Consider the following 26,362-nt stretch of genomic DNA (forward strand, 5'->3'; position numbering starts at 1 on the left):
TTTGCTGACATATTGAATGCAGCACTTTCACAGCATCATCTTTTAGGATTTGAAATAGCTCAACTGGAATTCCATCACCTCTGCTAGCTTTATTTGTAGTGATGCTTCCTAAGGCCCACTTGACTTCACATTCCAGGATGTCTGGCTCTAGGTGAGTGATCACACCATCATGATTATCTAGGTTGTGAAGATCTTTTTTGTACAGTTCTTCTATGTATTCTTGCCACCTCTTCTTAATATCTTCTGCTGTTAGGTCCATACCATTTCTGTCCTTTATCAAGCCCATCTTTGCATGTAAAGTTCCCTTGGTATCTGTAATTTTCTTGAAGAGATTTCTAGTCTTTCCCATTCTGTTGTTTTCCTCTATTTCTTTGCATTGCTCGCTGAGGAAGGCTTTCTTATCTCTCCTTGCTATTCTTTGGAACTCTGCATTCAAATGGGTATATCGTTCCTTTTCTCCTTTGCTTTTTGCTTCTCTTCTTTACACAGCTATTTGTAAGGCTCCTCAGACAGCTATTTTGCTTTTTTGCTTTGTGTAGTGTGTGTGAGTATGTAAGGTGTGTGATGTGTATGTGTTTGGCAGGGGGAAGAGGACATGCTCTCCTGTGGAGCTCAGGAAAATGACCTGCATACCTGTCCAAAGTCAGGGGCCAGGTTCCCACCTAGCATCACCCTGGATGGAATTCTTCCTCGACTTTATAGACAAGTCGGCTTGACGCCGCAACCTCATTATTAGTCGTCTCCCAGTCCTGTAAGCCTTCTTAAGGAGCTGTTGATGCCTGTGGGTAGATCCCAATTTTGTGTTGGGTGGAAGCAGGGTCCTGTCTCCATTCCGATGCCACGGCAGGTACTGCCACCAGTGAAGTCGGTTGTTTGCAAGCATTACAGATTTCCTGGTCCTCCTGTAATTTAAGTACAGCATCATGGTCTGAAGATCCTGATTTGCCTCGAGTTTCCATACCAGAAAGAGGTATCCTTCCCCAGAACCAAAAAGCACTGCAGATGGAGGCCTGAGCACCCTGCACAGGTGTCCATAGCAGTCAGCCACCAGCCAGTAGGCTACATCTCACTGAGGCAGGTTCTCCAGGTTTTACCCTCTGGTTTGATAGGGTACATAGAAAACTCTGGGGCCTTCCCGTTGGGCATTAACAGCTGGCCTTTAGCCATCATTGTGGGCTGCCCTTCCTCCCTTGCTGCCCACTTGGACGTGGTGGGTGACTGGGGGAATTTCTGACCAGCTCTGGACCCCTTCCCTAGCTCCAGCCCCTTTTCATCCTTCACCACCACACCTTCCCTGGTCATTGTTTTGTGCAAAGAAAGAAAATACCAGGGAGTTGTCAGGAAATGCAGGGGTCTCATAGGACCCATTGGCTTTGATATTCAAGCTTCTTTTCTGAAATGTTGCTTCTAAAACTCAAAAATCGAAGCAGATTTTTAGCAACCGCTCCAACTCCTTTCCATATGATGAAATAATGAGAAGCAATTGCCCTGTGACATCTGACACAAAATGTTTCTGTTTCTAGTTTACCCAAATAGCTAGATAGTTTCATTTATAATGAGATAAACGGAAAGGATGCTCGGTAAGGCTTGGTGTCATTATAGAGCTATTTCTATGTTAATGGCGATGGGAAGAGAATGCAGAAATGGCTGTCACAGATTGAAAGGGGTGATGTTAAATATGTCTGTTGTAATGCAGCCAAGGTAGAAGGCCCCATTTCAATAAGGAGGATGAGCAAGTACTGTATGACTTGTGTGTTTCCTGGAGAAGAGGGTGTTTGTGGCCCTTTGAGCCCCCTCCCCAGAGTCTTTCCAAGAATTACTCTGGTCTTCTCACACCAGACATTTGACCCTTTCGTGCAGGAGTTTGGGGGATGACCCCACAGATTCTATGGGATACAAACCTCAGGTGGTCAGGCTGGGCACTAGCAGGCCTAGGAGGAGACAGACCATGGTCTAAGGGGCCAAGGAAGGAACCTGACATTGAAGACAGGGCAACTGACTCCAAGCTGGGCTGGGGATGAAGCCATGGAATTGACTCAAGCAGCTAATGAGAAACTAGATACAATTTGGCTTAAGCAGAAGAGGTTCAGATGTGGCTTGATTTGGGCTTAAAGGAAGCCGTAAGAGTGCCATTTCTTTTTTCCTGCTTTGCGCTCCATTCTCTTCCGTGGTGGGGTCTTGTCTCAGGCTTCCCATCGTGGTCAGGCCCCTACCCCTAGCAGTGCAGTCACATCCTGGTAGGCTCTGGGGAAAAAGGAACAATCCTTTTCTAGGGCAGCTAGGAGCATGTCATTGCCTACCTTTGACTCTGATTGGCCCCTGTGCCCATCCCTGAAACGCCCCCATGCCAGTTGAAATGCGGTACTCTGGTCAGGCCTGGGCCATGGACTCCACCTGAATCCCATGGTCCCCAAATGATGGTCCTCTGTGAGTCCTTGCCTGTGTCTGGGGATTTCATGCTCCCCAACAATGCTGATAAAGGGATAGGTTGGGTGAAGCAGGGTCCAGCCCGGAGCCCACCAGGGGGTTTTAGGAAGGCAGATCAGCCTGGGTCCCACACGTGTGGGTATATCTTCCATGTAACTCTTTGCTCCATCCCCTCTTTCTGCCTGAATTGCTGCTGCTTTATTTTCAGCCCCCATTTTTCTTTTTTCCCTACCAAATCGTTATGGTCTGAGACCTTTTTGTGGAACACAAAACCTGAGTATGCCACATCCATGCCAGGATGAGGCCAGAGTCCTTAGTGTGGTATCAGAGCCTTTCCTGCTTAGGCCTCTGCCTCTTCCTTCCAGCCTCCTCGGACCAATCCAGGACCCCCAAACATCATGCTTGTGTTTTGCGCATGCGTCTCCCTAGGTGCCCGGTCATCCTTGCCTGCAGCTAGAAAACTCCTGTGTATCCCTCAGGACCCAGATCACATTGCCTATTCTGCGGTGTCTCCCCATGTTCTCCTAGACATTTGTCTGTCTGTGCTGAGGCTCTCTGTGTCTGCTTTTTCTTTATCAGTTTTAGCAGCTGCCTCCTTGTCTCATGTCCCCAGAAGCCTGGAAGTTCCTTTAGGACTGTGCTATAAACTATTCTTTTAAATTTTTTATTATGAAACATTTCAAACATTGGAAAACTACAGAAAATAACAAATATGTATTCACAACCCAGATTTCATAGATAACAACAGCTTGCCACATTTGTTTTAGATTTCTCTTTGAAGAAATAAATATTAAAAAATATCACCAAAGCCCCAATTCCCCATTCCCTTTCCCCTCGCTCCTAAGCTCCTGAAATTGGAATGAATCTCTATTCAACACTACACTCCTGAGAATCATCCATGTTGATTTGTGTAAATATGTTTGGCTCATTTGTACCACAATGGAGGGCTTTTGATTTTAAGAATAAACTGTAGTTTATTTATCCTTTTTCTCCTCCCAGTGAATGGCCTTGTTTTTGCTTCTTCAATGTTCTAAATGTAGCACAGGGAAGGTTCTTGTGTGTGTCTCCTGAGATCACAGGCAGGCAGGTATCAGCAGATAACCCAGTGGTGGAATTGTTGGTTCCTACGTATGTAGAGTACATGCATGCTTACCTTTGATAAACTTTGCCCGAGTTCTCACCAGGGTGTCCTCACCAGGTGTACTGGCTTACATGCCCCGGAGGAATTTCAGCTCTGGGCTGATCTCAAACCTCCCCAACACTGACTATCGCGAGGCTTTTAAATGTTATTCTGACCAGAAGAAAAGGAAGTTTTGTTTCATTTGCCTTGCCGCACGACTGATGAGGCTGAACATCTTTTCATATGATTGTTGTGAGTTGTCAGTTTTCCTAGGGGCTTGCTTGTCGCGCTGCATCCTGGAGTGGACTCCTTTTTCTGCTGGACACATTGTGTCTTATCCATCAATGAGTCCCTGCATCCCTCCCCTGGCTGCCCCTGGTGAATGTTTGCCGGAAAGAGAGAATGAAGGAGGTGAACTGTGGGAGGCAGAGAAGCTGGCCCGACTGTATGACCGTACAGGATGGAGGAGATGGGTCTGCTGGGAAACGAGGAGCTGGGGGCTAGAATCTGAGTGAACAGAAAGGAGGCCATGGCAGACAGCGCAGGAAGATGGATGTTGAGGCCCTGAGAAGGGATGTGAGCCACGGGTCCAAGGTTATGCTTTAAAGAAAGCCTCCTGAGGAGTGTGGTGGGGAGGAGAAGCTGGGGAAGAGTCTTAGCAGGAGTGATCGACTCACCCATGAGGAGTGAGGACATCACAGCTGCCTGAAGGCCAGGGGTAGGAGTGAGGGAGACTGCCGAGTCTGGTGACCCTTCTCAACCCCACCTTCCGCAGAGCGAAGAGTCTCTGAGTCTCCCTGACCCTGTTGACAACAGTTCCTCTGAGGCCTCGCTAAATTCCTTGGGGGCAGTAAGAAGTGAGCCACGGCTCTCAGTCCTCTTCTCAAGATGAACCTGTTAGCAATGATCTTTAGGACTTGTGTCTAGACTTTTTATTTCCAATTCCTCCTGTTCTGAGTCATTCAGCAGGCTCCCAGGCTGTCTCCACTTGGACACACACTCGAGGGAGGACAACCCCTGGAGGCTTTGCAGAGACAGTAGAGGACAGTCCTGGGCTCTAGCACTCACTGGGAGAAGTGGGCACTGGAGTTTCAAGTCCTCATCATGTCTTTATTAGCAAAGATCCACTTGCAGCCACTCTGTGGCCACAGTTCAATTCTCATCTATGCATAAGTGATTTTTTAAATAAAGTTCCGAATAAGCTTTGAGGACAGGGGTCATGGCCGACAGCATGCCAGCACCTTCAATACACCTAGCACATAGGCTGCGCTAATGGGTTTTTTCAATAAATGAATGAAAAGATCAGAACACCCAACACTTCAAAGATGGCAGCTCTCCCCGAGTTTGTCTATACATAGAATTCCAGTTCAATTAAAATATCATCAGGGTATTACTTTATTTTTTAAACACTTAATCAAATTATTCTTAAAGTCTATCTGAAATCATGAACATAAAATAGCCAAGAAAATCCTGAGATGAAAAATTTCCACAAATTAAATTTCCTTCCTATAATAAAACCTATCATAAAGGGACAGTAACTGAAAGGATATGGTATTGGTCCAGAAATGGATATATTAATGGACAATATTAAAATGCAGAAATGTATTCAAGTAATGTTAGAATTTTGATCATAATAAAAATGGCATATCAAAACAGTGGAAAGATGATTATCTAATTGATGGTGTAGCAACCTCTGCCAGAATATTTGGAAAACCACAAGAGTTAAATCTTGGCTTCACACCATGCACAAAATTAAGATCCAGGTGCTGGGGGAAGTTTTCTAGAGTGCATTTCCAGTTTCCGTTGGACCAGGCTGCCTTGTTCCTTCCCTCTAACCCCTCTCAACAGAGGGGTCTTGGGCCCAGCCCCACTTCCTTGGCCTGTCGTGAGAGGCCACTGCTCTTGCTGGATGTGGGTCCTTGGGTCCACTCTTGCCCTTTCTGCTCAGGAGGTTGCTGTCCTGTAGGACTGTGAGGATTTGAGGGGCTGATGACAGTAAAGATATGATGACCACGGGAGGCAGCAACACACAGCAAACTGTTGGGTGACACTTGGACAGGGCTGCCTTTGGGGGAAAGGAGTCATAGCAGGAGCCTGGATAGAAGGCCTGGCAGCTCAGGGTTGCTGCTCAGAGTGGAGGAGGGCAAGGGACATCTCCAGGAGAGAAGGGAATCGAGGAGGGCAGCTTATATAACTGAGGTCTCTCAGCAGCATAGGCCTTAGCAGCTTGGGGCCTTATGACTGCAAAGCCCCATCTTATCTATAGGTAGCAGCTGCTGGGTGAGGTGGTTTGCAGAGCAGGCATTCTCTAAATGGCTAAAAATGTGCTTGTTTGGACTATATTAAAAATAACTGGATGTGTAAAAATTTGAATTTAGCGATGGCAAGCCTTTGAGCTCAGGGGTCTCAGTCTGCAGTGAAGAAATAAAGCCCCATGGAGACCAGGACGCAGAAGCCGTCTTTGGCTCATTTGAACAGGAAGTCCCTATCTGCAGCTTCAGTGGAGGTGACTGGTGGGCCCCCTCCCTTCCCAGAGAAGCTGTGTAGGAGCAGATCCTCTGAGTAGGGTCCAGAAGCCAGGATTTTTTTTAAAGCTCCCCAGGTGATTCTACTGTTTTAGGCTTCACTGGAAACCACCGACATAGGTCCATGGTCCTCAGACCTAGCTGCCTATTAGACTATTTGGGCGAAGTTGAGAAGGGTGATAGCATCTACCAGGAGAGCCTCAATGCCCACGTGGACAGGGAGTGAGTGTGTCCAGTTAGTGGCTGCCTGGGGCTTCCCAGGTGGCTCAGTGGTAAAAGAATCTGCCTGCCAGTGCAACAGACTCAGGAGATGCAGATTTGATCCCTGGGTTGGGAAGATCCCCTGGAGGAGGAAATGGCAACCCTTTCCAGGATTCTTGCCTGGGAAATCCCATGGATGGAGGAGCCTGGTGGGCTACAGTCTATGGGGCTGCGAAGAGTTGGACGCGACTGAGAACACACAGGCGGGTACTTGCTTGATTTCCTGTGTCCTTGCATCATTTCAGACAGGAAACCAAGCCACCTGGCCTTCCACTCCCTCCTCTTCTCTTCTTCGTGTCACTCAGCCTTTGCCAGGATTTTTCCTTGACTGGCAGTGACACTGCCCTGACCTGGGATTACCTGTAGCAGTCATGTCCATTTACCTCCCACTCCTTCTGTGGTGTCTGACAGAGCTCCCTCTTGGCCTGTAGAGCTGAGATAGAAAAGTGACTTTCCAGCTTAAAGGTGCTGGAATTACTGGCACATCTTCCAGTGGCCCCGATTGAGGCCTTGTCTCTCATAGCTCAGGACGTGCCCCTTCCCCACTTCCTCTCACAGACCGGTGAGAGGCTCCCCTCAGCTCTCTCATTACTGCACAGATTCAGAATCTGATCTGATTCTCACGTAGCCATTGTACTGTTCTGTAGGGTGCAGATGGCTGAGTGCCAAGGTCCCTCTCCAGACTGAACTGAGAAGAGTGCATAGTCTGTGCTCTGTGTGCAGGGCCTGGGACTCAGCCTTGCACACATCTGCTCTCCTGGCTGCTCCTGAGCCGGTATTCCGCTGAGTCCCAGGCAGTTTGCGAGCCTCTTCCCTGAGATGTGTGGGCTGGGCAGGGAGGGAGGGGTGCCCAGCCCACCCATGCTTGTCTCTCTTCCCTCCTTGCTTGCCCAGCTCCTTCCTGTCACATGTGTGCCTGAGCGAGGCACCAACACCTCAAGTGGAGTTTGACCTTTACAGAAAGGAATGATTTGATTTTCCAGGGAAGGTGGTGAGCATCAGATAGACGTTAGCCATATCAAAGCAGTGTATCAATTAAATATCTGCCTAAGAGTTCTCTCTGGGTTTCCATCTTCTAAAAGGCTCACAATAAAATTAACTCCAAAGTTACTGAACTGAAAAGTGTACAATTAGTGTCTTGTTGGTAGAATAAAATAGGAAGGATTGTTTAGGCACTTAATTGGCATCCAACAACAGGCGATGGTATGTTAATTAGATGTCAATTACGGCAGAGTGCTAATTGACATTTGATAAGCATTCTGACTGATAAGCAATGTTTGCTCTGCCAAATTAAATGGCTCGGTGGACTGTGCTTGACGCCTGGGAGGGGGCTTATCTAAGGGATGCAAGTGCCCGGCGGCCTCCAGGAGGCAGAGGCTGCCTCTGGGGCGCCCGTCCCCTCATTCAGAAACACTTCCAAGAGCCGACTGATTGCTTCCTGGTCTTGAGTTTTCTTCAAATGTTGCATCTGGGAAAAGAGATGGTGCTCCTGATGGAACCATGTTTCACCTGCCCCACATGCAGATCATTTTCCCATTTTCTGTCTTTCCTTCTCAGCCTGCTCGCCCCAGTGTGAGTCCAATTTCTTTACCATCGTACCTATCTGAATGCTAAGCCTGGGTCCACCTCTTCAAAGCTGTGAGCCCTGAACAAGTGTAGTTGACTTCTCTGGACCTCATTTTCCTTCTCACTGCCCCAGGGACATTGCCTCAGTATTAAGACCATTGGCAGAAAACTGTCAGCCAAATTTCTAGCCCAGAGGAGGTGCTCAATACATTTTAGTTCCTCTTTTCTCTCTCCTCACTTTCCCTTCTGGTCTCCAATTCCTACTCCTGGGCTCTGGCTTTGTTCCATTCTGTTGTACTGTGGCCTGATTATTCCCAGTGCTCCATCTTAGCTGAGACCCAGGTTGACAACCACCAAGAAACATAGTGGCTTGGTTTAAATGCTGGTTCCACCACTCATTAGCTATGTGACATTGAGTCAGTTACTTCCCTTCTCTGTTCTTTGGTTTTCTCCTCTGTGTTGCAGGAATAATTGACAATGCTTATCTTCTAGAGTTGATGGAATGACTTAAGATGAAGCCTGTGCTCTCAAGTGTTCAGTGTACATTGGCTGTTGTAGTCATCAGACCCAGTCATCTAGAGTGAAGCCATTGAACTTGATTCTCTTATTCAGTAACCAACTCTTGAGTGTATTCAGGCTTCCACAATCCTTTTTTAAATGGATGGCAGCATGCCAAATGGCCTTATTCCATCCTCTTTACCTCCTTTCTCTTGAGGACTGCTGGATTGGTTCAGATAAACTCTGGCTGCTGTATGTGGCAATTGCATGGCATGCTTTGTTAAAGAGTGTATTGGCGTGTGCATGTGTGTGTGTGTACTTGCACATGGGCCCACAGACTGATTAAGTGTTAGTGAGTCCTAGTTCTCTTGTAATAAAAAAAAATGTGACTCTTTCTTTGCTACCAGTTGGCATTTTATTCTAAAATATCACTTGGGAACTTAGATTGCCGATGGAACTAGGTCAATTTGATGAAAGTTAATTTATTGAATGGCTAATTTGCCAAAAGCGAATTCACCAGAAGTTAATTTGCTGAAAATAAGTTTGCTGAATCATTAAATCACTGAATGACCAGTTCACTGAAAACTGTCAAACCCTCCACACTGTTTAGGAGTGGTAGCTGTAGATGTTTTGTGGTCAGAACCAGAAGCACATGTGGAAAAGACTCAGAGGCAAAGGCAAGGGTTAGGCAAAGATCCTTAAAAATAAAGAAGCTAGGAACTGGAATTAAAGGGAAAGCACCTCTGCTTCCAGTTAAATACCTTCCACTTAAAAAGTGCTCTGCCTTTGAGCATTGAAACCATACACATAGTTGACCTGGGCTGCTCTGTGGTTCAGTGGCTGCAAGTAAGCTATGATGAAACGGTAACAAAAATTCATTCTCAAATATGTATGACTAAATCACTTACAGATTGGCTTTGGCAAACTGATTTTCAGTGAATCAGTGAGAATGGCCAACTAAGAGAGGCCAGTCATCCATCCGTAGAGAATAAGAGGCTGATGGTGGCCTCTAGTTGACATCTGCATCTCAGCTGGAGCTGGGACAGCGGAACTGGGATGGGGAGCAGGTCAAGCAGCCTGTGCCTCTGGGTGGCAGTAGGATTGATGATTAAGCCAGTAGTGGTTCTTAGTTCTGGGGCATGCTTAGAAGGATGCCAGACCCAGACACTGATAAGATTGGGACAGGCAGAAGCTCAGAGTTGACCTGGGCCCAAGGCAATAGGCAGGGCTCTGGGGAGGTGCCATATAGCCCCAGGCCTTCTATGAGGAGCAAAACAGAATTGGCAGGGGTCTGGGGACAGCCCCAGCATACCAGGTTAAGGTGGGGACCCCAGGTTCCCTGAATGTAGACTCACTTATCAGGTTAAAAACAACAAAAACAACAAACTATCATGTGCTCATAACAGTAAAAAGAAATAATATTAGCTGAATATGTTCTCAGTCATGTCTGACTCTTTGCAACCCTACGGACTGTAACCCACCAGGCTCTTCTGTCCATGGGATTTTCCGTGCAAGAATGCTGGAGTGGGTTGCCATTTCCTTCTCGAGGGGATCTTCCTGACCCAGAGATTGAACCCAAGCCTCCTGCATTGCAGGCAGATTCTTTACTGTCTGAGCTACCAGGGAAGCCTCTGAATATATTGAGCATTTACTATGTCCTAGAACCACGCTTGGAGAACCAAGCACTTGTACATAAGATCACAGAACTAACAAGAGTCAGGGAGTGGCTTTACAACTAGCTCTGTCTGGTTGCAGATCTATGCCCTTGACTCAAAAAAGTTTATATAATTATCAGTGTGCTAAGTTGCTTCAGTTGTGTATGACTCTTTACAACCCTATGGACTGTAGCTTGCCAGGCTCCTCTATCCATGGGATTCTCGAGGCAAGAATGCTGGAATGAGTTGCCATTTCCTTCTCTAAGGGATCTTCCCAACCCAAGGATTGAACCTGTGTGTCCTCGACTCCTGCATTGCAGGTGGATTCTTGACTGCTGAGCCACCGGGGAAGGCTCATATGTAATTATATGTAACCATATATGCATGTTATATCCTTTATTTTTAAAATACATATGAGATAATATACTGTTCTTTTTACTCTTTTCATTTTAAGTACATGAATTGAAATTCTTTCTATATAAGTACATATACATACTTCATTCTTTTTAAAAAACTGAGTGGTATTCCATTGTGTAGAGCTGTTGAATCATAATTTATTTAAACAAGTATGAGGTTCCGATTGCTATATTTGACAGTTCTTGGTATTACTCATCCTTTTAAGTTTAGCCATTCTGGTGGGTGTGAAATCATGTTTCATTGTGGTTTTATTTTTAAATTTCATTTATTTATTTTTGGTTGCACTGAGTCTCTGTTGTTGTATGAGGGCTTTCTCCAGGTGCGGCAAGTGGGGGCTACTCTTCCTTGCAGTGCATGGGCTTCCCATTGCAGTGGTTGCTCTTATTGCAAAGCACAGACTCTAGGGGTACGGGCTTCAGTAGCTGCAGCATATGGACTCAGCAGTTGCAGCTTGCGGGCTCTAGAGCTTTGGGTTTAGTTGTGGTGCACAGGCTTAGCTGCTTTGCAGCAAGTGGAATCTTCCCAGACTGGGGATTGAACCCACGTCCTCTGCATTGGAGGTGGATTCTTATCCATTGCACCACCAGGGAAGTCCTCATTGTGGTTTTAGTGTCCGATTTTGTGATGATTATTGGAACTGAGGACATTTGCATATATCTATTGGGCATTTTTCTACACTTTTTTGTGCCTGCTCAAGAGTCTTTCCTATTTTTCTATTTCAGTGTCTTATTTTTGTTTACTTGTAGTAAATCTTTGTATATTCTGGATTCAGGTCTTTTGTTACTTACATATATATATTGCAGAAGTTCTTGCATCCTCTGAGTTATTTTTGATTCTTTGAATAGTATCTTTTGGAAATAAGAGGGTTTTCTTTCATCTGTTTGTTTGTGTTTATTTTTTGGCTATGCCACAAGGTGGGTTGTGGGATCTTAGTTCCTGACTAGGGATTGAACCTAGGCCCCTTCAACCCTCCACCCCGAGCAGTGGGAGTACCAAATACTGGATTACCAGCAAATTCCAAGAATTCTCAATTTTAATCAGGTTCAATCTAGCAGTTACTTCCTTTAAAGTTGTCCTCTGGGTCCTGTTTAAACATGATTCTTTATTCCAAGATAATGAAGAAATTTCCCCATATTATCTTCTAGAAGTTTTATTGCTCTATGTTTTTATTTATATGTACAATCCACATGTTTAATTTTTGTTGATGATATAGATGTCCAGATTCCACTTTTTTTCCAAATGTTTATCAAATTGCTGATGTATCCATGGAGAGAGATGTACTCCATGTCAACCTACTCCTCTGCCTTCTTGTTCTTCCTCCTTCTCTGTTTATCAAATTAACCTAATTGGCAAGCCACTCCAGTACTCTTGCCTAGGAAATCCCATGGATGGAGGAGCCTGGTAGGCTGCAGTCCGTGGGGTCGCTAAGGGTCGGACACGACTGAGCGACTTCACTTTCACACATTGGAGAAGGAAATGGCAACCCACTCTAGTGTTCTTGCTTGGAGAATCCCAGGGACGGGGGGCCCTGGTGGGCTTCCGTCTATGGGGTCACACAGAGTCGGACACGACTGAAGTGACTTAGCAGCAGCAGGTTGATTAAAAGGCCATTGTTTTTCCCTCTGCTATGTAAAGTGACCTTTGTTGTAAACCAGAGATTACTAGGATTGGATTGACTGTTTCCAGACTCATATTCTGTTTCATTGTTTAATTACTGCCTTAATTATTTTGGCTTTCTAAATCTTTATAATGAATAGCTCCTACTATTCCATCTGGTTCTTCAAGAGATTCTTTGTTTTTCTTGGCCCTTCGTATTTCTATATAAATTTTAAAGTTGTCTTGTCAACTTCCAAGCTGAATAAGAAAAGCATGCTGGAATTTTGATAGGAGTTCATGATGTGGTGTATCCCTCCTTTTATTTAGGTGATCTTCAATTTCTCACAATATTTTGTAGTTTTCTGCAGAAACTAGAATTATTGTACCTTCTTTGTTAAATTTATTCTCACATTTATTTATTTTTCTTCAGTTCAGTTCAGTTCAGTCGCTTAGTCATGTCCGACTCTTTGCGACCCCATGAACCACAGCACGCCAGGCCTCCCTGTCCATCACCAACTCCCGGAGTTCACTCAAACTCATGTCCATCAAGTCAGTGATGCCATCCAGCCATCTCATTCTCTGCTGTCCCTGTCTCCTCCTACCCCCAATCCCTCCTAGCATCAGAGTCTTTTCCAGTGAGTCAACTCGTCGCATGAGGTGGCCAAAGTATTGGAGTTTCAGCTTCAGCATAAGTCCTTCCAATGAACACCCAGGATTGATCTCTTTTAGAATGGATTGGTTGGATCTCCTTGCAGTCCAAGGGACTCTCAAGTGTCTTCTCCAGCACCACAGTTCAAAAGCATCAATTCTTCGGCGCTCAGCTTTCTTCACAGTCCAACTCTCACATCCATACATGCCCACTGGAAAAACCATAGCCTTGACTAGACAGACCTTGGTTGGCAAAATAATGTCTCTGCTTTTTAATATGCTATCTAGGCTGGTCATAACTTTATTTTTCTTACCATACTATAATTGGAGTATTTTAAAGTTTCGTTTTCTACTTGTTCATTGGACTTTATTATAAAGCTACAAGTACTTTTTGTGGGTTGAAATTGTACCACTGACTTTGCTAAATATATTAATACTAGCAGTTTGTCTATAGATTTTTGTGTATTTTCTCTCATACTGTCTTTAATGAAGCCTATGTGGGGTCGCTATGGGTCGGACATGACTGAGCGACTTCACTTTCACTTTTCACACATTGGAGAAGGAAATGGCAACCCACTCCAGTGTTCTTGCCTGGAGAATCCCAGGGATGGGGTAGCCTGGTGGGCTTCCGTCTATGGGGTCACACAGAGTCAGACACGACTGAAGTGAGTTAGCAGCAGCAGCAGCAGCAGCATGTGTTAATTTATTACCCTTATATTTTCTTTTCCAAATTTTAAATATTTCATTTTTGGTTATGGTGTAATTGCACTGTAGTATCTCTAGCATAATGTTGAATAGATACTGTGACAACAAGAATTCTTGTCTCATTTCCAACTTCAGGGGGAAAGTGTTTATAATTTCATGGTTACATGTAATGTTGTTTGTAGATTTTTTTGTACCTGTAAATTAATAGATTAAGAAAATTTCATTTTAGTCCCAATTTGCTAAGATTTAAAAAAATCATAAGTGGGTGTTGAATTTATCAAATGATTTGTCTTTATTAAAATGATCATGTGATCATTTAATGATCATTAAAATGATCTGCTGTATTGTTTATGTAGTAATTTAAATTAATTGATTCTCTAGTAGTAAATTCTTGTCAGCAGAACAAAAACATCTTCATTGTGGCATATTAGTATTTTTATGTCACTAGATTTCTATGATTTTTGATTCTGTGTTTATAACAGATTAACTTGTGATTTTCTTTTCTTGTAATCACTGTCAGATTTTGGAATCAAAAGTTGTGCTTGCTATATAGAACACATAGGGAAGCATTTTCTATTTGGTTGTTTCTGGAATAGTTTAGGTGTGTCTGACATTATTTCTTCTTTAAATATTTTGAAGAATTTACCAGTGCAGCTGTCTGGGCCTGATGTTTTGTTTGAGGAAATATTTTTTGTTATGAATTTAATTTCTTTAAAATGCCATAGAACACTTTATATTTCCTATTTGGGAGTATTTTAGATATTTATCCTTTTCATCTAACATTTAAATATATTGGCTAAAGTTTGCTTATTATTTTCACTAATTTCTTTTTCATGCCTGGCAGATATGAAGTCATGTCAGTGTTTTCATTCTTGATATTGATTCTTGTACCCATCCACCCCATACTCAGTCTTCCTCAGTTCAGTTCAGTTCAGTCGCTCAGTTGTGTCCAACTCTCCGCGATCCCATGAATCACAGCACGCCAGGCCTCCCTGTCCATCACCAGCTCCCGGAGTTCACTCAAACTCATGTCCACAGAGTCGGTGATGCCATCCAGCCATCTCATTCTCTGTCGTCCCTTTCTCCTCCCGCCCCCCAACCTTTCCCAGCATCAGAGTCTTTTCCAGTGAGTCAACTCGTCGCATGAGGTGGCTGAAGTATTGGAGTTTTGGCTTTAGCATCAGTCCTTCCAATGAACACCCAGGATTGATCTTCTTTGGAATAGACTGGTTGGATCTCCTTGCAGTCCAAGGGACTCTCAAGAGTCTTCTCCAGCACCACAGTTCAAAAGCATCAATTCTTCGGCGATAAGCTTTCTTCACAGTCCAACTCTCACATCCATACATGACCACGGGAAAAACCATAGCCTTGACTAGACGGACCTTTGTTGGCAAAGTAATGTCTCTGATTTTTAATATACTATCTAGGTTGGTCATAACTTTCCTTCCAAGGAGTAAGCGTCTTTTAATTTCATGGCTGCAATCAGCATCTGCAGTGATTTTGGAGCCCCAAAAAATAAAGTCTGACGCTGTTTCCACTGTTTTTCCATACTCAGTCTTCCTAGGGATTTATAAATTTTATTAAAGCTTTCAAGGAGCAAACCTTACTTTAGAACTTTGGCTTTCTTGATTTTCCTCTGTTTTACATTTGCTTTCTCTTTTATTAATTTCTGTTGTTTATTATCTTCTTTGACTTCGAGCTTGATTTGCTGCTCTTTTGCTGACTTAAGATGGATGCTTAGATCCTTGTCGTTTGGCATTTCATCCTTTCTTATGAGTAAATTTAATGGTAAACATTTTCTTCTATTTATACTTTTAACTGAATTCCATGCATTTTGACATGCCACGAATCACTGCCATTCAGCTCCAAATATTTTCTAATTTCCATTGTAATTTTTTCTTTCACTATGTACTATTTAGAAGTATATGGCTTAATTTCTAAATATCTGAGAAATTTCTAGTTACTTTGTTACTCATTTCTAGTTTACTTCCATTACAGTTAAAGGTTATACTCTGTGAAAATTTAATCTCTTTGCATGTGTTGATATTTGGTTTATGAACAATATATGATTGGTACTGGTAAATTTTCTGTGTGCCCTTTGAAAATAATTGTATGTGTTGCAGTTTGAGATATAGTGTTGTATCTATGTCAATTAGCGAAAATGTCTTAAATAAGTTTAAATACTCTATCTGGAGTTTTGTCTACTTACCTTTTCAGTTATAAAGAGATGTATATAAAACATTTTCACGCTAAAATTGTGGATTCATTTGCTTTATTTCCTTTTAGATTTGTCAGTTCCTGGTGTTATGAATTTTGAAACTATGCCATTAGGTACATATGATTTTAGATTTTTTTCCAATTTTACTGATTGTTCACCCTTTTATCATTATGAAATATCCCACATTCCCATTTGTAATGTGTTGTCCCTAAAGTTTATTTTGTCTGATATCAGCTGTCAGCTTTCTGATATTGTTTATTTGGTACCTTTTCTAGTTTTTTACTTTCGTCCTTTCTATAGCCATATATTTGGGGTGTATCTCTTATAAGAAGCATATAGTAATTATTTTTAATCTCTATGATAACCTTTACCTTTTAATTGGAATATTTAACTTATTATTTTTAACGTATTTTTGATATGTTTGTGTTTAAATCTGTCATCCTGATTTTTTTTTCTTCTATTGATTCTGGCAGTTCTATATTCCTTTCCCTATGTTTTCTTGCTTTCTTATAGATTCATCACGTAGTTTGTATTCCCTTCTCTATTAGTTTGATGGCTTTTATGTTCCTTTACTGTTTTTTAAATGGTTACCTTAGTTGTTACAGTGTCTTTGATTTTTTAAGCTCTAATAAATTATATTTCATATCTCAGTAATTCAAAGAGTTTGAGATACTTTAATTTGATGTATTTGTTGCCTTTTGTACTACTTACCTCATGTATCTTAATTGAGTAAAATTTTAAACCATGCATGACACCATTATTATTGTTCTTTCATACAGTCGTTTAGATCTACCTATGTTCCAGTCTGTCTGTATGTATACCGTTTCTAGTTCTTTTTGTTTTTTCTTGGAAGTCCGTGCTTCCATTTAGCATTATTTCTCTTCTGCTTAAATAACTGTAGTGTTTCGTGTAATGCAGGTATCTTTCGTGAAAAAGTGTCTGTATTTTGTCTTTATTTTGAAGGACGTAAAGAATTCCTTTGCTGGTGTAACAGTCTTAGTTGTCGGTTAGCACTTTTGAATATGTCATACCACTATTTCAGACATTCTCCCCCTTGTCTCCAGTGGGAAGCAGCGGTCTTTTCCTCTTGATAATCAGGATCGTGTAATGCAGTCTGTGTTGCTAGGCCCCCCTGGTTGCTTACTGGTTTAATGGCATGTGGAGCTCAAAGTTGCCATGTGGGTATCTCAACTCCTAGTGTCTCTGGTAGAATAATCTCTCCCTTTGTAATTATGAGCTTGAAGCCAGCAAAGCTCCATTTTGTGCCATATTTGGGCTCTGAGTTATTCTGTGATCTTATCCTAGAAGTGGGTCTTCAGGCAAGAAGGAGTGGTAGTGGTGGTAGGGGTGTGGATCTTAAGAAGACTGAGTCTCCTTTTGCAATTAATCCTCTTGATGCTGGGTAGTCAAGATCCTTTAATCAAGGCAGAACTACGTAGTCATCACTGAGGAGAAAGGGGAGACTTCTCTTGGCAAAGATGACTCAAAAGGATCTGGGAATTTGAGGTTTTTGGTTTCATCCAAGTCTACCCAAATGACCCCATTCTCAGGGTCCAACCCAATCATCCTATCTTTATCATGAGAAATCTGGTGAGAGTGTGATTCTTGTTCTCGAGCTGTTTATCCTTTGACTGAGAACACTGCAGGAGACTTGCTTACCTCACAGTAATTACAAAACCATAGGTTGGATGAGGCAGAAAGTTATTTCCAAGTCTGAAGAGAGCAGAGTCATAAACAACATAAACAAATAGGATTAAAGAATATGTGCAACATTTGTGCTGACAATGGGCGAAAATCCTTTTCAAAAAAACTACTTCCATACCTTTTTAGTAGGAAGAGTCATGGCCCATAACTATACCCACACCTGATCCCTCAAACCTATTCAAACATAAAATAGTTTGTTTCGTGTGACAGAAGGACTTTGCAGATGTCTTTAATGGACCTTGAGATGGATAGCTATGCCTGGACCATCTAGGAGGGCTCAATCCAGTGCATCATTAAAGCAAAGAATCTGTCCTGGCTGCAGGGAACCAGAAAGATGACAGCATCAGAAGGACTTAGATAGTTAACTGTTGGTTTTGAAGATGGGTGAAGGGGCCATAAGCCAAGAAATGTGGGTTTCCTCTAGAAGGTGAAGGAAGAAAAGAAACAAATTCTTCCCTAGAACCTTTAGATAGTAACATAATCTAGCCAACAACTTGATTTTAGCCCAGTGAGGCCTGTTTCTCACTTCTGACCTTTATAACTGGAAAAGAAGTTTGTGTTTAAGCTACCAAGTTTGTGCTAATTTGTTATGGCAGCAATAGAAAACTAATACAGTGAGAAAAAGACAAATAATTCAACAGGAAAATAGGCAGAGAATAGGAAGAGATAATTCACAAAATTAGCCAATTAACATTTGGAGAGATGCTTAATCTTACTAATAAAGCAGGTAAATGCAAACAGAAACAAGATACCATTCTTTACTCATCAAACTGGCAAATGTTAAAGCAATTGATAATACACCCTAATAGTGAGAAATAAGTACTTTTAAACATTGCTGGTGGGAGTTGAATTTCTGTAACTTTGGGGAAAGTAATATGGTGATATCTAATAATATAAATATCATACAAATTTTCTGTTTTAGAAGATCTTCCCTCTTTATCTATGGCCTTCCCTGGTGGCTCAGATGGTAAAGAATCAACGTGTAATGCAGGAGGCCTGGGTTCAATCCCTGGGTTCAATCCCTGTGAAGAAGGGAATGGCAACCCACTCCAGTATTCTTGCCTGGAGAATTCCATGGACAGAGGAGCCTGGCAGGCTCCAGTCCATGGGTTCGCGAGTCAGACACGACTGAGCGACTAAGCACACACTCTTTACCTGTAACCCATAGTCCCTCCTGGTTTTCTTATATATATTTATGTATTTTTCAAATTATTTTTGACTGTGTTGATCTTTGTTGTTTCTCAAGAGCTTTCTCTAGTTGCAGAGAGCGGGGACTACTCTCCAGTTGCGGTGCATGGTCCTCTCATTGCAGTAGCTTTTCTTGTTGCAGAGCATGGGCTCTAGAGGCTGGACTTAGTAGTTGTGGCCTACGAGCTTAGTTGACCTTAGGCATGTGAAATCTTCCAGGACCAGGGATCGAACTGGCGTCCCTTGCATTGCAAGGTGGATTCGTAACCACTGGACCCCCAGGAAAGCCCCAACACACAAATCTCTTGACTTAGTAAATTAATCCGATTTCTGCCATCTTTCTTTTACAGAAATAATAGGCCAATTTTTTTCTGTCACATAAAAGAAAATTTGGTGTCGAAAAGCTGGAACTAATCTGAAGTTTCATCTTGGGTAGTGTTTAAATAAATTTTGATAAATTCATGATATGAACTATTATGTATAAAGTAATATTAACTAGATCTCTATGCAGAGGTCTATAAGGTGGTCTCTTGTGTACTATTGAATAAATAGATTGCAAGATAATGTCCATAATATGAATCCATTGAGATGCAAAATAATATAGCAAAGCATAAAGTAACGTTTGCCTACCTATGATTTTATATATTTCTATTTGTATAGAGAAATATGTGTAAAGATATACACAGAGCAATTAATATTGATTATATCCAGAAATGGCATTGGAGGTAGGGGAGTAAATTAACTGTTTCTTCATACATCTCTATTGTTCATCTTTTTACAGTGAGCTCATGTAACCTTTCACTAAACATTTAAACATTTCTAATACAGCATTTAAGAAAGGGATGAAACCCTGCATTGTTGAACTTCCACGTCTGCCCATCAGCGGACAAATGACCCTTTCAGCTGGTGCAGGTGGCCGTGCCCCCTGGCCACCAGTCCAGTTTTGGCCACAGCATACCTTTTTGTCTACACAGCAGTACCTTTATGTACCTTTATGTCGCTACTTCAGCGTTTTGCCCCTCTTTTATAAAAATGAGGGGAAGATGGGAAAAAATGAAAGTGCAGATAAGAAGTGTAGGTTTCATAAATTTAAAACAATAGACTCCAAGATGGAAATCGTTAGATGGGCTAAAAGTAATAAATCTCTTGCCTGAATCAGATACTCACTGGACTTGAAACAGTTGATGGTGAGTTTGGTTGTGAAAGAAAATGATAAAATTAAGGAAAAGAGGCAAAGGCCTTATATCTCTTGAGGCAAGTAATTTGGGGTTACATGATATGTTTTTTTCTCTCCAAGATGGAACCACCTCTAAACACACTTGAAAACTGATCGGTCTATTGCATGTGATTCTCATAATTACACATTTTTTTCAGGTACACATTGGATGTGTACAATAATAATTTACACTCTTACTGTTTTTTCCTGGCATTTCTTTGTACACATGTCCTGGTCCTCACCTCTGGTCAGGTAAGACCCTCATGTGGTCTTCAGGATGGGTAAGATAAATAGGAATAAAAAGAGCAAGAAATAGTCAAATTTCAACTATTTGTTTCCCCAAATGGGCTTTTAAGATTCAAAGGGGCAAACCCAAGTGAGACAAGGGACAGAATCTATATCACAAGAAAAGACTTGGAGAGAACTCACAAGGAGAATAAAAAAAAGGAAGGAGCAGGCTACCCTTCTCGTGCCAACTGGGAGCAGAGAGAAGAGTGGCCCAGGCTGGAGAGGAGAAGGGTAAAAGTGAGTCTGTTTCTATGTGACCCTGGCAGGGACCGTGACAGCCTTTGGTCTTTGCTTGATCCAGAGTGAATATGTACATTATTTCTTTTTTTAAACAAAACAGCCTTGCTTATTTGTCTAGAGGCAACACTAAGGTGCTCAATGATATTATTTATTCTTCAGCATTATTTGGATTTTTTTTCACTTCACACCACCAGAAGCACTAGTGATCTGGGGACCCCTTTGCCTGCCTGTTGCCCACCTTCTCACATGTGCTGATAGAGGGGTGGTGGGCTATGTCCCCTCTCCCCCTGCCTGTAACTGAGTCAGTGTGGACACAAGACCCAGGTTTGTTCGTCCTGGAATTGGCAGTAGTAACTCAGAGACTCTGCTTCTGTGGTGCTGAGTGTGTGAGGAGGCCTCATGAAGAGCTGAGATGGCCATGTGCTCAGGAAGAGAAAGCTGGGGGGAAAGAAAGCTGAGGTCAGGCTTCTAGGAGATGAAGGGCTGAGAGAGAAAGGGGACCCGTCCATGGAGCCTGAACGGACAGGGGAGTCTAGTTCCAGACTTTTCCATCTCTGACTCCCTCCTGAGCCTTGACAGTTCCATCAACTTTTTTTTTTGCCATGAAACCACAGGCTATTAGGGTATTTATACTTCCTTTTACCTCCTGTCTCCTCTCCACTATTTAAAAAAGTTTTTTTTTTTTTTTTTTTGGGCTGCATCTCTTTGCTAGTGGGATCTTAGTTCCCCAATCAGGCGTCAAACCTGTGCCTCCTGCATTGGAAGCCCAGAGTCTTAACTGCTGGACTGCCAGGGAAGCCCCTCCTCCTGTCTGGTATTTTTATTAGTTCAGTTTTTTTTTTTTTTGGTTTGTTTTATTTTAACCTTTTTACTTGGAAATAATTTTAGATTTACCAAAGAGCTGAAAGGGTGGTACAGTGTTCTTGTATGCCCTTCATCAGCTACCGCTAATGTCACCATTTACATCACCAGGATATACTTTAGTCAAAAGTAAGAAATGAACTTGGTAACCCACTCATCCAGGTTTTTCTGAGACTACCTGGTTTTAGCACCAAAAGCCTCCTGCACCAGGAAGCCCCCAGTTCCAGACAAACCAGGGCTATCCTGATTTTTAAAACTGGAGGTCCCATGCCTAAGAGACCCCTTCAGTCCTGGCAAACCAGGATGGTTGGTCACTCTGTTACCTAATGTCCAGACTTCATTTGGATTTCCCCAGTTTTCCACTTTTGTCCTTTTCCTATTCTGGGATCCAGTACAAGAGATCACTTTGCACTTAGTTTTCCTGTCTCCCTAGTCTCCTCTGATTTGTGAGTATTTTCAGTCTTTCCTTGATATACATGACCTTGACACTTTTAAAAAATTGATTAATTTATTTTAATTGGGAGATAATTACTTTATAATATTGTGATGGTTTTTGCTATACTTCAACATTAATCAGCCACAGGTATACATGTGTCCCCCCATACTGAACTCCCCCTCCCACCTCCCTTCCCACCCTATCCTTCTGGGTTGTCATAGAGCACTGGCTTTGGGTGCCTTGCTTTATGCATTGAACTTGCACTGGTCATCTGTTTTACGTATGGTAATACACAGGTTTCAAAGCTATTCACTCATATCATCCCACCCTCTCCTCACACAGAGTCCAAAAGTCTGTTCTTTATGTCTGTGTCTCCTTTGCTGCCCTGTGTGTAGAATTGTTGTTATTGTCTTTCTAAATTCCATATGTATGCATTAATATACAGTATTTGGGTTTCTCTTTCTGACTCACTTCACTCTGTATAATAGACTCCAGTTTCAACCACCTCATTAGAACTGACTCAAATGCATTCCTTTGACAGCTGAGTAATATTCCATTGTATATATTGTACTGCAGCTTCCTTAACCATTCATCTGCCAATGGACATCCAGGTTACCCCCATGTCCTAGCCATTGCAGTGAACATTGGGGTATAAGCGTCTCTTTCAATTCTGGCTCCCTCGGGGTGTATGCTCAGCAGTGGGGATTGCTGGATCACATGGTAGTTCTATTCTCAGTTTTTTAAGGAATTTCCACACTGTTCTCTGTAGTGGCTGTTCCCGTTTGCATTCCCACCAATAGTGCAAGAGGGCTCCCTCTTCTCCACACCCTCCCCAGCATTTATCGTTTGCAGACTCTTTGATGATGACCACTCCGACCAGCGTGAGATGATACCTCATTGTGGTTTTGATCTGTATTTCTCCAATAATGAGTGATGCTGAGCATCTTTTCATGTGTTTATTAGCCATCTGTATGTCTTCTTTGGAGACACTTTTAAGCAGTCCTGGTCAAGTATTTTAATGGTAGCTTTAAAAACTTATTTTTCATTTTTGGCTGTGTCGTGTCTTGGTCGCAGCACGTGGGCTCTCCACTGGGGTGCACAGGCTTCTTGCTAGTTGTGGCATGCAGGCTTCAGTAGTTGTGGTGCATGGGCTTTAGTTGCACAGAGGCCTGTGGGGTCTTAGTTCCCTGACCAGCATTCAAGTCCACTTCCCCTGCATTGAAAGGCAGATTCTTAACCACTGGACCAGCAGGGAAGTCCCTGGTCAGTATTTTATAGAACATTTTTGAACTTGGGTTTGTCTGATATTTTCTCATGAATGGTCTGGGGTTATGAGTAAAGGAGAATGAAGGAGGCAGTGCCCTTTCTGTCATATCATGTCAGGGGCACATGACAGCAATACAACTTATTACTGGTGATTTAACCTTGACTACTTGGTTAAGGTGATGTCTGTCAGTTTTCTCTACTGTATAGTTATCTTTTTTTTTTTTCCCCTTTCATAGTCTGTTCTTTGAAATTGACTCAGTATATCCAGCTCACACCCAAGGGAGAGAGGAGTACCAAAGAATTTCTGGACATATGCTAAAATCACCATAGCAATGTTTGATGGAGATGCTTTGAGGCTGGGCAAATATCTTTTTTTTCTCCTAAAATATTGGTCCACTAATTCTTAGCATGCATCAGTTGGTCTGTCTTGTAAGTAGTTGTTACTGTGGTGTTCTAGTGGTGATTTTTTATCCTTTTATTAATTTAATTGTCGGTACTCTGTCCAGGGTGCATCTTCTCTTTAATTCTGTGAGCTTCACCTGAATTTTTGCATTGATTCTCCATTTTGCCAGGGTTAGCTCAGCTGGATTCTTTTCCTTAAGAAAAGCCTCCGAGAGTGAGTGCTTAAGATGTAGAAGGTGCTCAATAAGTAATTTTTCGCTATTGCCTTTCTCTCCAAGGCTAGCAGGGATCTATGCAAAAGAATAGCATCTCACTTGGAGCACTAGTGGCTGAGAATTCTGGAAGAAGAGAGATTGAGCACTTAGATGCCACTTCCCAGAATTTGTCTTCCACCTTAGTAGAGGACTCACCCAAACATGGAAGCATTTCCACTCTTTCCTTCCCCTTCCCTATACTAAGTTCTCCTCCATAGACCTTTCACATGGCTGCCAGAGTCCCAAGCTGTCTTCCTTAAGCACAATACTGATCATGGTTCTCTCTTGAAGGCTATTCATTGCAAACAGAGTTACATTCTAACTTGTCACAAGATCCTCCTTATACTGTCCTTTACTTCCCCCTTCATCCTCATCTTTTACTATCCTCTTTAGATCTAAAATTGGAACCACACTGTGCATCTTTCCTTTTCCTAAAACACTGCTGTTATTCCATGGCTCTGTGACTTTACATAGCATGACCTCTCCAGATGGAATGTCTTTCTGTGATATCTTCCTTGACTTTCCCAAGATCTAGTGTCCAGTGTTCCTATAGCAGCTTTTACCTATAAACCTCTGTCATGGATCATGTTATGTTTTGCAGTTTATCTGTGTCCATTTCTGTCTTTTCTAGTAGAGTGAGAACTCTTTAAAAGCAGGTCATCTTGTTTATTATTTATGTATTTTCATCATGGAGCCTGGCAACTGATAATATGAACTAACATTTTTCAAATGCCTGCTTTATACCTGACAAGACAAATTATATCATTGATTCCATTTAAGAACTCTCTAAGGGAGGTATTTTTTAACAATTCAATGAGGGCAAGAATAGTCTTTTCAGTAAATATTTCTGGGAGAACTAGATAGCTACATGCAAAAGAATGAAGTTGAACCCCCTACCTCACACCATATACATATTAAATTAGATCACAGACCTAAATGTAAAAGAAATTGCACAACTCTTAGATTAAAACATAGGGGTAAATCTACATGAACTTGGGTCAGGCAGTGGTTTATTAGATATAGGGCACAAGCAACAAAAGAAAAACAGATAAATTGGACTTCATCAAAATTAAAAACTGTTAGGCTTCAAAGCACATTATCCAGAAAGTGAAAAGGCAGTTCACAGAATAGCAGAAAGCACATACAAATCATATATCTGATAAGGGTCTTGTACTGAGAATATAAAAGTAATCATGGCATGTGTGTCTGCTAAGTTGGTTTAGTCGTATCCGACTCTGTGACCCCATGGACTGTAGCTGGCCAGGCTCCTCTGTCCATGGGATTCTCCAGGCAAGAATACTGGAGTGGGTTGCCATGCCCTCCTCCAGGAGATCTTCCCCACCCAGGGATCGAACCCGCATCTCTTACATCTCCTGCATTGGCAGGCATGTTCTTTACCACTAGCGCCATGTGGGAAGCTCTTGTACCACTTAATAATTCAACGACAGTGGTGCCAGCAGTGTGGACAGGTGTCTTGGTCTTTGTACTGCCAAGAGGCTCTCTAGTCACTGATGAGACCAGAAGCGTGATAAACAGTACAAGAAAGCCCATTTTGGCAAAGCCATGAAGCCCAACACTTTTGAAGTCACTTCTCATGTAAAAGGAGCTGCACTAAAAAATGTGGAGTTTGGAGCCAGACAACCAAATTCTGTCATCAGGTAGTGTGTCATGGTTCAGCTAATCAAGAATGGCAAAAATATCACAGCCTTGGTACCCAGTGATGGTTGTTTAAATTTTATTGAGGAAAATGTGAAGTTTTGGTTGCTAGATTTGGTAAAAAGGTCATGCTGTAGGTGACATTCCTGGAGTCCGCTTTAAGATTGTCAAAGTAGCCAGTGTCTCTCTTTCAGCTTTGTACAAAGGCAGGAAGGAAAATCCAAGACCATAAGTTTTTTTTTTCCAAGGTCATAAGTTTTGATGGTGAAAGTGTGATAGTAATAAATTTTCATGTGCCAAAAAAATAATAATTAAGAGACTACCCAATTAAAAATAGGCAAAATATTTTAATAGATATTTCTCTAAAGAAAATATGCAGATAACCAATAAGCACATGAAAAAATGCTCAGTATCATTAAGAGTTGTGGAAATACACATCAAAAACAAAATGAAATGCTACTTCACGCTTATTGGGATGGCTGTAATCAAGAGGACCAGTAATAACAAGTATTCGTGAGGATATGGAGAAATTGGGAACCCTCATATACTGCTGGTGAGAATGTAAAATGGTAAGTCACTTTGGAAAACACTGAAAGTTTCTCAAGAAGTTAAACATGAAGATACCATATGACCCCACAACTTCCTATATATAATTGTCCTATGTACAGTTGTCCCTCTGTATTCATGAGGGATCAGTTCCAGAACTTTGCTAATACCAAACTCCTTGGACATTCAAGTTGTTCTTATAAAACTGTGTTCAGTGTGTAGTATTTGCTTATTACCTATGCACATCTTCCTGTATACTTTTCATCATCTCTGCTGCTGCTGCTGCTGCTAAGTCGCTTCAGTCGTGTCCAACTCTGTACGACCCCATAGACGGCAGCCCACCAGGGTTCCCCGTCCCTGGGATTCTCCAGGCAAGAACACTGGAGTGGGTTGCCATTTCCTTCTCCAATGCATGAAAGTGAAAAGTGAAAGTGAAGTCGCTCGGTCGTGTTCAACTCTTTGCGACCCCATGGACTGCAGCCTACCAGGCTCCTCCACCCATGGGATTTTCCAGGCAAGAGTACTGGAATGGGGTGCCAATGCCTTCTCCGTCATCATCTCTAGATTACTTGTAATACCTAATATGATGTAAATGTCATTTAAATAGTTGTTGAGAGTGAAAGTTGCCCCGTCGTGTGTTGGTGCACTGCAAATTCAAGTTCTGCTCTT

At 42.3% G+C, this 26,362-nt stretch overlaps 1 pseudogene; it reads left to right on the top strand.

Moving 5' to 3' along the window:
- Positions 1-5,981: 5,981 nt before the first annotated feature.
- On the top strand, positions 5,982-25,379 carry LOC148775975 (small ribosomal subunit protein uS12 pseudogene; annotated as a pseudogene).
- The last annotated feature ends 983 nt before the right edge of the window (positions 25,380-26,362 follow it).

Source organism: Moschus berezovskii, chromosome 12, assembly GCF_049115385.1.
Source record: "Moschus berezovskii isolate FMDL1 chromosome 12, NW_MosBer_1.0, whole genome shotgun sequence".
NCBI classification, from domain to species: Eukaryota; Metazoa; Chordata; class Mammalia; order Artiodactyla; family Moschidae; genus Moschus; species Moschus berezovskii.